Source organism: Xenopus laevis, chromosome 4S, assembly GCF_017654675.1.
Source record: "Xenopus laevis strain J_2021 chromosome 4S, Xenopus_laevis_v10.1, whole genome shotgun sequence".
NCBI classification, from domain to species: Eukaryota; Metazoa; Chordata; class Amphibia; order Anura; family Pipidae; genus Xenopus; species Xenopus laevis.
The window spans coordinates 108,909,363-108,920,688 of record NC_054378.1 but is presented as its reverse complement, the minus strand read 5'-3'; the positions used below and the strand labels follow the sequence as shown (position 1 = coordinate 108,920,688).

At 42.6% G+C, this 11,326-nt stretch overlaps 1 protein-coding gene across 1 annotated transcript in view; it reads right to left on the bottom strand.

Moving 5' to 3' along the window:
- The window catches only part of lrrn1.S (uncharacterized protein MGC68797), a 12,711-nt gene extending 12,291 nt beyond the window's left edge, over positions 1-420 (bottom strand). Inside the window, 1 exon segment of the mRNA NM_001090141.1 lies at positions 369-420. The gene's annotated coding sequence lies outside the window, so the exon portion shown is untranslated.
- Between the last annotated feature and the right edge of the window lie 10,906 nt (positions 421-11,326).

Genomic DNA, 11,326 nt, shown 5'->3' with positions numbered 1-11,326 from the left:
AGAGTACTACAGTGAGGAAACCCAATGCCACCCTGCTGCACTCAATAGACCAGCAGTACCACTGGAGCATGTGCCTTTACTCTGCCTACAACTTTGCCACTTGGATACAAACCCCCTTAATACTCACTATAGGGAATACAGCAGTGCAGTCTATGGTATACACATATGTAGTATTTAGAGTGCGAGCTCTTTGGTGCAAGAAAGCATCTCCACATTTCTGTGTCTGTGTGCATCGATCCAGGAAAATGCTGAGTCCAGAGAATATTGATTATATTAATTTCAGCCCCACACAGACAGGGACAGAAGTCAATTTGCAGCGACACACACGCAAAGAATGCAATTTAGACGCAATAACACAAAGCGCTTACCTCTGGGTGTGTAGGAGCTGCCTGTGTACCGCAGCCCGAGCTCCCCATGCACTGCCGGTCCTCCCTACCTGCACCCGCCCCTCCTACTCCGCCTGCACCGCTGCCACTTCCCTCTGACACTGCTCAGCGCAGCTCCTGCCCCTGGGGTAAGTCCAGAGTCGCTCAGCTGAGCGGAGAGCTGTGATTGGCTGCTGCCGGGAGCTCCATCTGCACCGGGAACAATAGATGGGGAGGGGGAGGTAAGAGCTTGTGGAGGGGGAGAATGGAGCAGTGACTGTGGGAGAAGAGAGAAATCAGTGAGAGGCAGGTGCACAACATGCACGACCTCTGTCGCTGCCTCTATTCTCTTTATATGAAAGAGGCAGAGCGCCAGCACATACCGCAGCGCAGCTCACAGCCCATCTAAATAACAACCTGCACAGTCAGTAGAATGAGGCTGCTCCTATGTTCCCACTGTCTGCCCAATGTCTGATCACAAATAGGAGAGGCAGAAGAGCTTGCACTCAAATGAAGCATCTGCTATTGCCTTTCCGCCTTCAGCCAACCCAGAGCTTTCTTCCCTAGTGCAGATTTAAATAACAGACAATGTAAATGAGTCTAACCAATGGGGTAACTAGGGGGGCCCTCAATGCACCCCAATAATTATGACACTGGTTGCCCCAAAACTCAATACCTCCTTAGTGTAGGGGCGGAGTGATGCATAGGCTATAGCAGGGGTCCCCAAACTTTTTTACCCATGAGCCACATTCAAATATAAACAGAGTTGGGGAACAACACAAGTACGACACGTTCCTGGGGTGCCAAATAAAGGCTGTGATTGGCTATTGGTAGCCCCTATGTGGACTGTCTGCAGGAGGCTCTGTTTGGCAATAAACCTGCTTTTTATTCAACCAAAATTCGCCTCCAGGCCTGGAATTTTTAAAATAAGCAGCTGCTTTGAGGCTGCTGGGAGCAACAGCCAAGGGGTGATGAATAACATCTAAAATATCTCAAATATTGATTGCCTACGGCTAAGTGCTAGGTAACAGCAACTTTATATTCACAGATCCGCACACACACAAATTCTGCAGTGGGGAAATTGCCCCTTCTTTTTATTTGTTTACACACATGTTTTGGGGGGGGGATAAAACCACCCTTAATCAGGATTTAATTCCAAATGTGACAAAACACCTTTATAGGCATAACCCAGCCTCTTCCCTCATAATCACATGTGACCCGTATCTTAATTAACCCCTGTATAAAATATTGCATTTCATATTAAATAATCATAAAAACCCTTATAAATGGTGAATAAATAGTGAATAGATTATACAAAAGTCAGATTTATCAAATATACAGTACGTGTTTAGAAACATCCAAAGTCCAAATCTACAAGTGCTAAAAAACGCGTTAGGCTCCATGGGGGGAAATGCTATGTATTTTAATGATGTATTTTAATGATATAATAATAAAGTAAAACTTTTTATCAGCATGAATATAGAGTTAAAATTTCTTATTGCAATATTGAGCCACTAGTTGGGGATTGCTGGGCTATAGCCTAGGGGTGCAGTGTGATCAGCTTTTTTTTTAAAAAAAATTCTCTTTCAGAAGAGGTTGGAGGAGGAGGTGGGTCGGGGGTGGGGTCGGTGGGGTCGTTGGTCAGTAGCAAGTTTGGACGTGCCGGCGTCCAATTCGGCGTGCCTCGTTTTTGTGGGCTGGGCTTGGCGGCCCAGTGCAGGAGTGTCCGCGGCCCGGCAGGTTGGGGACCCCTGCCTTAGCCCAACTGTAGGTTGGCCACGTTATATATATTGGGGGTCATTTATCAACACTGGGCAAATTTGCCCATGGCAACCAATCAGATTGCTGCATTCATTGTTCTACTTGCAGCTGGCTTTAAATAGCTAATCACTGATTGGTTGCTATAGGTAACTGCCCATGGGCAAATGAGCCCCATTATTTCTGCCCATAAGACCCCCCTGTGATTCAGTCACATCCCTTGCTCCCACTGTAGTTAAACCCCTGGTTACAAATTTGATTGCAGAATTATACACATTGCAGAACTGCTTTTAGTAGAGCTGGACCCAAAGATTATTTAATTAATGAAGGATAGTCCAGCCTATGATGCTTTTGCTGTTGTTGGACTGCAACTCTCAGAAATTCTCCTGACAGCGATCAGCTCTTGGGTGGATGTTAGGATTTGGATTACAGCAACAATGTAATGGCTGCAAAAAAAATTGACTTTACCAACTATCACCATCATGTACTGCAACCCAAAACTGTGTCCTAGTGTCACTGCCGACCCTGATAATGGTTACAGCAGGGTCTGACGAGGCTGGGGGGTTGGGGCAAGAATTCAGGGATAAATACAAAAAACAGTACCAGGAATGTATTTAAAGTAATACTAACACATTCCTATTGCAAGTGAAGAAGAGATGGTTTTATGTGAGACTTCCCCTTTAAGAAGGGCTATGCATACATTTCAATGCAGACGGCTGGACCCACATTACAGGCTAAAAATAGATCTCATTTATTCCTGAAATATATTGAAAGAAATCTCTCTGTAGCTAAAGCTGGGAGGGTCTTTTCTGACAATCACTATCAAGTTCATCTATTTCTAGTGAACTTCTGACTTTACTTATATATTCTTTAGCTATTGAAACAGAGAGTCAGCTTCATGTGTCCTTTAAATTGCTGTTCTAATTCCTTGGTCCCCAGATGTTGTTGGACTACAAATCCCTGCTTTTTTACAAGCAAGTGTATCACTTTAAAATATTTTTTGACAAGATGTGACACAGCCAAATATGGTATGGCACAGCTGTGCATTGTGGGTAAATGTACAGGGGTCTTGGTTAGGGCCGGGGAGGGAAGCCCCGATGGGCCCTATTGTCTACCAACGGGTTTTTTACTTTTTATATTACATTGGCACCAATTCTCTTTTTTTTCTAGGCAAATAAATTAAAATAGGATCCAGTCGACAATTTAAAAAAAAACAAAAAACTACTGTTACCCCCAATTGGAATGTGGAGAGGAAGCAACTGCAATGGCAGGATGGTCTGTTGAATCTGATTTATGGATTAAGTTATGGATTAGATCTTTAAAAAACTTTATTTATTGCTTTCTCATGCAAAAGTAAAAAGGGGGGGCAGAAAAAAAAGTGAGTAGGTAACAAAGGTAGAGAGTTGTCTGCTTAGAACATAATGAAGTCTGTACATTCACATAGTACACGGTCTTACATATGGTTAGGGGCAATTGAACATTGAGATAAAAAAGAGAATTTGTAGTCCCAACTCAATCATGTACATTTATATTACTTTTGAGTGTCATAGAGAAATACTTTTTAGTTGGTTAACTGAAAATGGTTTATCCGCGGGATCCACATTTTCCAGTATTTCTAAAGGATTGCTGTTATCTCTTCCATTTCTCTCGTCTCTTTCGTAAGATTAACCCAATCCTGATATGTAGGGGGTTTTGCGTTTTTACTACCTTTTGGGGATTAGTACCTTTGCTCCCCGAAGCATATGAATTAATAGCCTTAAAGGGGAACTCCACAAAATCATAATTTAAGATTTTTGAAGAGTAAACATAATTTCAAGCAACTTTGCAATATACATCATTTAAAAAATATGCAGACTTTTCATGATTTTTAATGGTTTCTGACAGTTCCCTAAGCCTAGCCCACTGCTCTCCCGCTGATCTGTCTGACTACTTTTTTGAGCTGGCTGACTACTGTTACTTTGTATCAACAGCCATCTGTCCTCAGTCTGCATCCTCCAAACCCCACAATTCCCTGCACACGTGATTTCAAGAAGGAACAGAATATCACAGTGCAATGCATTGTGGTTTATGTAGTTCCTGCATGCTGTCTGTAAGCTGTGGAGAAATTGTTACAATTTGCAACATCAGTGTTTAATCCATCCTTCCCTGCCAGGATTTCAAATAAAGCAGAAAGAGAAGAACTGTTAAACAGCTGGATTTCAGCATAGAAAATGGCACAGAAACAGGTAACTGTGATGGGTATATTAGGGGTTTCTGTGTTATGTGGGCCTCTTTATCAAATTTTGGTTTGGAAGCTGGAGTTCCCCTTTAATTACTTTGACTTGATGTCGTTTTGAAGAATTAGCTTGGGTAAGAGTTCAGATTTGAGTTTTTCTTGTGTGATAACCTCTACAATATCTACGACTTTTGGATTGAGCTGTATACAGTATAGCTTAACATTTTTCTTCTGTTATGCTGGCCATAGACGTGCAGATTTTACCATTGTATCGGACGAACAATTGGACGTCCCAATCTTCTGACTTGCCGCTAACCATTCAGATTAAATAAAGTAGTAAAAGACGATGTTCTCCCCGTAACAGCAATCGTACGAAAGTTATGTCCGACAAATTCTAATGACAGTCACCCACTGACAGTCCTCAGATCGTCAGAGAAATTATCGTTAGCCAACAGAAATCCGTTAACCTGTCTAATCGACTAAACGACCTATCGTCATGGTACGACAAATGTTGGAACGATCCGCACATGGTCCAAAAATCATACGTATCGAATATTGAGGACTTAATGTTTGGTGTTGTGGTTATAATTTTTCCCACCACATTTGTTGCAATTGTTCCTGGTTGCCTATTCAGCTGTTAATATAGTGGTGTACTTGATTGTCGCACCGGGAGTCTCTTTTGCACTTTGGCTAGGGGTATCACTCTCTTATTATGTATAAAATCAGTCAATAATATCGGTCTGTTTTTGAAATGTTCCCCAACGTTGGAATGCTTGTCTATCAATAATAGGGGGAAAGTCTAAGTTTTGTATAGACTTTTTACTTACCCCTCGGTGCAGATTCATGGCATCGAAGCAGTAACGTAACTGGAGGGGGCGGGACTTGCAGCCGGGCCCCCGCCCCCCTCCGTACCAGATTATCTGCTCCGAAATCGGCAGTGCCCGAGGGCCCTGAGGGGGTGTGGGCCCTGGCCCAATTGCACCCCCTGCTCCCCCGGTAGTTCCGCCACTGCATCGAAGTTCGCGACAGCCATCTTCTTTTCTTCGGTCTTTATAGAGAAGTAAGTACCGTATCGGTGCATGTGCAGTTGGAGCAGTCTTCGGGTTATTGACAACTGCGCGTGTGCCAAAAGTCATAGAAATTGCCGGAGCGCCAGAAGAAGACCCAAAGATTACTGAAGAAGAAGATGGCTGTCGCGAACTTCGATGCCGTGAATCTGCACCGAGGGGTAAGTAAAAAGTTAGGGGCATTTGCCTGGGGTAGCAGTTAGCCTGGGGGGAGGAGGGAGGGGGATCTATGTAGGGGGGGTAGGGTTTCTTTTTTAATAAGGTGTTTACTTCTCCTTTAAGGGTTGTAGGCTGCATGAGGAGTTGGAGAGCTTATATTTGATACAGTTAGATTTCTACATTTTGAGGGTTGCACCAATTATAGGATGCTGTTTAATATTTAGTGGGATATTTGTTTTCCTTTGCCCATATGATATTCAGAAGGGGTATCTGAGTCTCTGCCTGTTTCTAACCACAATTTGTCTGTGTTTTATATTTTCCACGATTGCAATATCCTGGACAAGTAGATTGCGACATAACAGAGTTAATGCCAAATCCCAAACCACAGTCTGGATTTTATTCATCCCAAATCTCATGGCACTTGAGTGTTTAGGGACACGCTTATCAAGTGCCTTTTCTTTGCCATTATTATTCAAATTCGAGTTGGACATTTTCGAGTTGGATTTTTGGTCAAAGCTCACAAATTCGAGTTGGGAATAATCCAAAGTCGAATTCGAGATTTATTATACCTGGACCATAGGAACAATTTGAATTTGACTATTCGCCACCTAAAACCTGCCGAGTTCATGTAGAAGTCAACCAGTGACCCATTTGAAGATGTTAATAGCCTTCCTGACATTCAAGTTTTTTTTCGGAGAAAAAACTAGATTCAAATTCAGTCGAATTTGATTCAAGTTTTTGGGTCGGTAATATTCAATCGAGTTAGGATATTCAAGTTTTTTGTTGAATAAAATACTCTTTGAATTTCGATTTCATTCGAGTTCATTCAAATTAAAAAAACTCTAACATTTCGGGTCGGTAATATTCAATCGAGTTAGGATATTCAAGTTTTTTGTTAAATAAAATACTATTTGAATTTCGATTTGAAGTTCATTTAAATTAAAAAAAACTCTAACATTCGGCCTTTGATAAATCTGCCCCTAATTGTAGCCGTTGTTCACTTGAAAAACCTTTTTCCCCCATCAGAAATCAATCTGCAGATATTTAAATTTGCCTATTTCTCAAACAGAAGTCCGCTGCTGACATTTCACAGGACTCATGCCAATATTCGTGAGCCACCATGGGTATGAACTGGTATGTTGTATGAATTTCTATACAGCTACACATAATATACAAATATTCTCTTTCTCCAACATTTGCTGCAGGTCTTTTCACTGGGAGGATACAGTGGAATGAATGGTGCATATTATTTTTTATTACTGTTTTATACTTTTTAAACCTGATTCTTACCCCCCCCCCGCCATTGTGCAGAATTGTTGCCACTTAAATGATTAAAAGATAATTTAATAAAAGGAGTTCTCAGGGCAATGTTTTGGTCACGTGGAGTCACACCTGCTGACGGGGGAGGCTGGGCTGACTAAATGTTGGTGGTGAGGGGGTTGTATCTGCTTTTCTATAGGATTCCCTGCTTCACTATTCTTGTGCAGGAGCAGCCTCTTAATTCCGTGTGTGAAATCCCAGGGCCTGTGGTGCAATGTGCATTGCTTTATTGTCTAAACTTTGTAAGGGCAAAGGTTAAAGTTTACAGGTCAGAGACCCATTGCCTTTGCAGCCCTCATCTGTCTGGCAAGCAGTAGTCCATGGACCATAAGAAGGACTTAGGCTCCTCTTAGAAAACACCTTTGTCCCTTCTTATGAACAGGAAGCCAGACCCCCTCTTCTCTTCTTTCTTATAACAAGCTCTGACAAGGTTCCATCTGCCTCTCCATGCCCTTTCTCTCTTTCTCACGACCCAACTTATTGCTCTGGTGTCTCTGTCCCCTGTAGAAGTTCAGGAATCAGCCTTTTCTTTAATCTCATATAAACATGATAATTACAGAACTGTTCAATTATCCATTGAATTGTCTGCCTAGTGGGGCCAATATTTATATTGTATTTCTTGGCAATGGACTTCCTCCCATATAGATTATCTGAGCTAACCTGCCAATAAAGTCACTTGACCCTCAAACCCTAGATTGTAAGCTCTAATGACAAGGCCCATTGCCCTCATGGCTTGATGTTTGTGATCCTAATTATATAAGATGCCCAAATGATTCACACAAATACACATATCTATCAATAGAGACGCGAAGGACAGGCAATTTTTAATAATCATATGATTAAAATGCTCAGCATACTGCCTACAACTGGTATCAGTAGAGCTAATTGAAGTTTGCTTCCAGTAACGTAACTGGAGAGGGGTGGGCCCTGGTGCGGGATGTGCAGCCGGGCCCCCCTCCATACAAGATTATCTGGCTAGAAATCGGCCGCTGAGGGCGGAAATCGCCAGTGCACAAGCTGCCGGGGGGGCCTGAGGGGGTGCGGGCCCTGGCCCAATCTCACTCCCTGCTCCCCCTGTATTTCCACCACTGTTTGCTTCCCAACTCCTCTTCTGACCCTATTATGGTCAGTCCACATGAGCAGATTAGGAGAGATTAGTCGTCTCAGCGACAAATCGCCTCTTCTTCAGGACAACAATCTCCCCAAACTGCCTTCCCTCCACCGGCTAAAATGAAAATCGCCTGCAGCAATGCACACGCAGCGCTTCGTTTTCCAAAGTCGCTCGGGAGATTGTCGCCCTAATAGTCGATGGGGCTACTAATCTCCCCGAATCTGCTTGTGTGGGCTGACCCTTAGAGCTAAGGTTGAGAAGTGAGGCAGGTGGCCTGCAGGAATATTGCCATTGGTGCAACAAGCAACCACATGCAAAGTGCCCCATCAAAATGAATATGGAAGCGCACACACAGTGTGCATTTTAACACATAGGCTGCAGTTGCTTCACATGCAATGCTACTGCTACTACATTGGAATTATGGGGAATAACCATTGTATTGTAGGTAGAAACTATGGCAAAATTGCAGTGTGTTTGTTTGGACTGTAAATGAGCTCTATACCTAAGGTTAATTGGCTATATAGGAAGTCCATAGAAAGTACAGAGGGAATTAGGGTAGCTGCTGAACTGAAAGCCTTGTAATAGCAGCTTAAAACTGATAATATCTTGGAAACAGTAAATGAATGCCTATTATTTTTCTGGGGTCAGTTTCCCTAAACTATCATAACACAAATACCTATGTACATAGGTAACAAGACAGGGAAGGGAACCTTAACCTGAAGCACTTGGGTTCTAATGAACAGTGAGGATGTACATCAACATTAGGACTAATAACATCTTATATTAAATGGGAATGGAAAATCAAATGTCCCATGTCCCAATGAATGGATCTTTAGTTTAAAACTGGCAAATATGCAGTGGCAATGCATATCGATGAAGTGGTCATTTAGAGAAAAGGGTTACAAACATGAGGTGTCTCTAGCTGGGAAAGAAGTTAATAGGAGTGCAGAGAATTGAATTAGAGCAGGAATAGTGATGTGGTAAGGAATGGATGGATTTGAAGGAAAAGAAGAGAGTTTAATAAAACATAATGAGATCTAGAACTGAAGTATTTAAGAAGGTGAGAAGAGGAAAAGCGTGTTGATGTAGTGACTTATGATGCTGAGAAGGAGGGGTGAGGGTTAGGCCTATGGGAGGGTGAATGTTACAATAGTCTTAATGGTTAATCAATAGACCATTTGAAAATCAGCTTTGCATGGTATGGAGTAGTGATGTGCGGGTTGATTCTAAACCCTTGGTGACCAGTGTGTTGACCATCGGTTGGGCAGGTTCAGATTGAAATTTGGGGGACCATTGGGAGTTAGGGTTGGGTGTGGGTCAGACTGGGGAAGGACACTCCTCCTCTGCTCCTGAAAATTCCCTGTCTTGAAACCGTAGCATACAGAGCAAAAAGATATGGGTCCTACAATGGCAACATTTTTCAGGTTAGGATGGGGCGCAGGTTTTGTAGGTTAGGGTCAGGTGTGGGTTGAGTTTTTCCTGACCAGCACATCACTAGTATGGTGGTATTTGTGGAATCCAGGGTCACAATTGACAACAAAGCACTTCCTCTGCTCTATATCATTACACCAAAGCTCATTCGAGTGTTGCCATTTGTGGCATTTTCCAGCTTGGTACCAGGAGCATAACTATATAGGAAGGAGGCCCTGTCACTGCTGCAGGGGACTTAGGGGGTACATTGTGGGCACTGCCTGATAATCAAATTCATTATATGTTGGTAAAAAAAAGGTTTTATGCCTACACAGTGGCTGGAGATGGACCCACTGACATTGAAATTGCCTGAAACCTCAGATACGAGTGCTTTTCAGCCACATGTGCTATTACCCTGAGGACTGTAATAAACTCACGGGTGGATGCGATATGGACATGAAGCAATGAGACAGCTAGCCTTCAGTCTACTTATTGGAACCACGTAATGACCAAAGAGAAGCACTACATCGATATTCACCTCATCTATCCATCCTTTTCTTTCTCCATGTTGCCTGCTTTTTGTCCAAGCTTTGAAAAGATGCTAATCTTGTTTACTGAAAGAGTGCTTGGCGATAGAATTAGGTAGGACTCAACCCATGAGGCTGAAATCCGGAGGCCCAGAGGCTGCCGGTAGGCACCAGCCAATAAAAAGATTATAAATATTACATCCTTTCCTCCTGCCAAGGCGCATTATGCTTCCAAGGCTCTTATCTCCTCCCCCAGCCACTGTCTTTGGAACATGATTTATTTAGAGAAGACAGCGGGATGTTTGCTGAAAGAGAAACACTGTCCCCGAATTTAATGTAATTAAAAGCAAAATGATATGTAGAAATGGGCATTTAATGAGCTGTAAATGTAGAGCTCTGTAAAAATGAAAATATTTTTCCTACAGTGTTCGATGTGGTCTAATTAAGCAAAGCTGTGAGCCAGGGACATTGTACTGACCAATCATGGACTGAGAATAAATGAACACATTGCTTTCTATAATAGGGTTTATCCTTGCTGAAGAGGATCCAAGAGGAAACCTGTTGCTTTGTAACGACAAGGAAACATTCCACCATTTCCTTTAATAATTGGAATGCTCTCTTTGCACAGATTCTGATAAGTAAAATGGTAGCTCACGTTTATACTAATGAAATCCGTAAAATCCTCATGTAATAACCTGGCAATATTATTTAACTGTAACGCTTTGGAAACTGGCCCATTGCATGGGAAATGTTAATGGACGAGGAAAAGTAGAATTGTTTAGAGTGCCAAGTTGTTAGGGACCCCCAAGTGATTTTACTCTCTTACTCTCACTGACCTGTGGCCGCCGGCCGGCACTTCTTTTTTTCAAAAAATGCAATGGGTGAATCGTATCCCTAAATTTCTTGATTTAGCAATTCAGTTGTACCATGCTATGGTATATATACAATACTGTATATTGAGCCCTAAATGTTCTATGCCACTATCTGTTGTCACTGCAACACAAATATTTCCATCTAACCAATGAATCCTACTAATTAAATAACCGGACTGAACAAAAAAACTTGTGGCAAATAAGAGGGACCAGTGGCCACAGCTTTATTTAACATTTATAATATTAAGTCCCCTCCACCAAATGCAGCCCAGTTGACATCACATGTTATTTTTTAAGAGCATCCACCAAGGATGAGCCCAGAGCCCTTTGACCTGGTCTCGCTCAGTGTGTCCCATGGTGGTCCATACCCCAGGCTTCCACACAAGCCTAACCCTATGATTACATCCTACTACCCTGGGCATGGCTCCTACCGTCTAGCGCTATCTCTGTCCTGAGCATCCACCAAGGAGGAGCCCAGGAGGAGGAGCCCTTTGCCCTGCTCTCACTGGCTGGAAGGGTCGC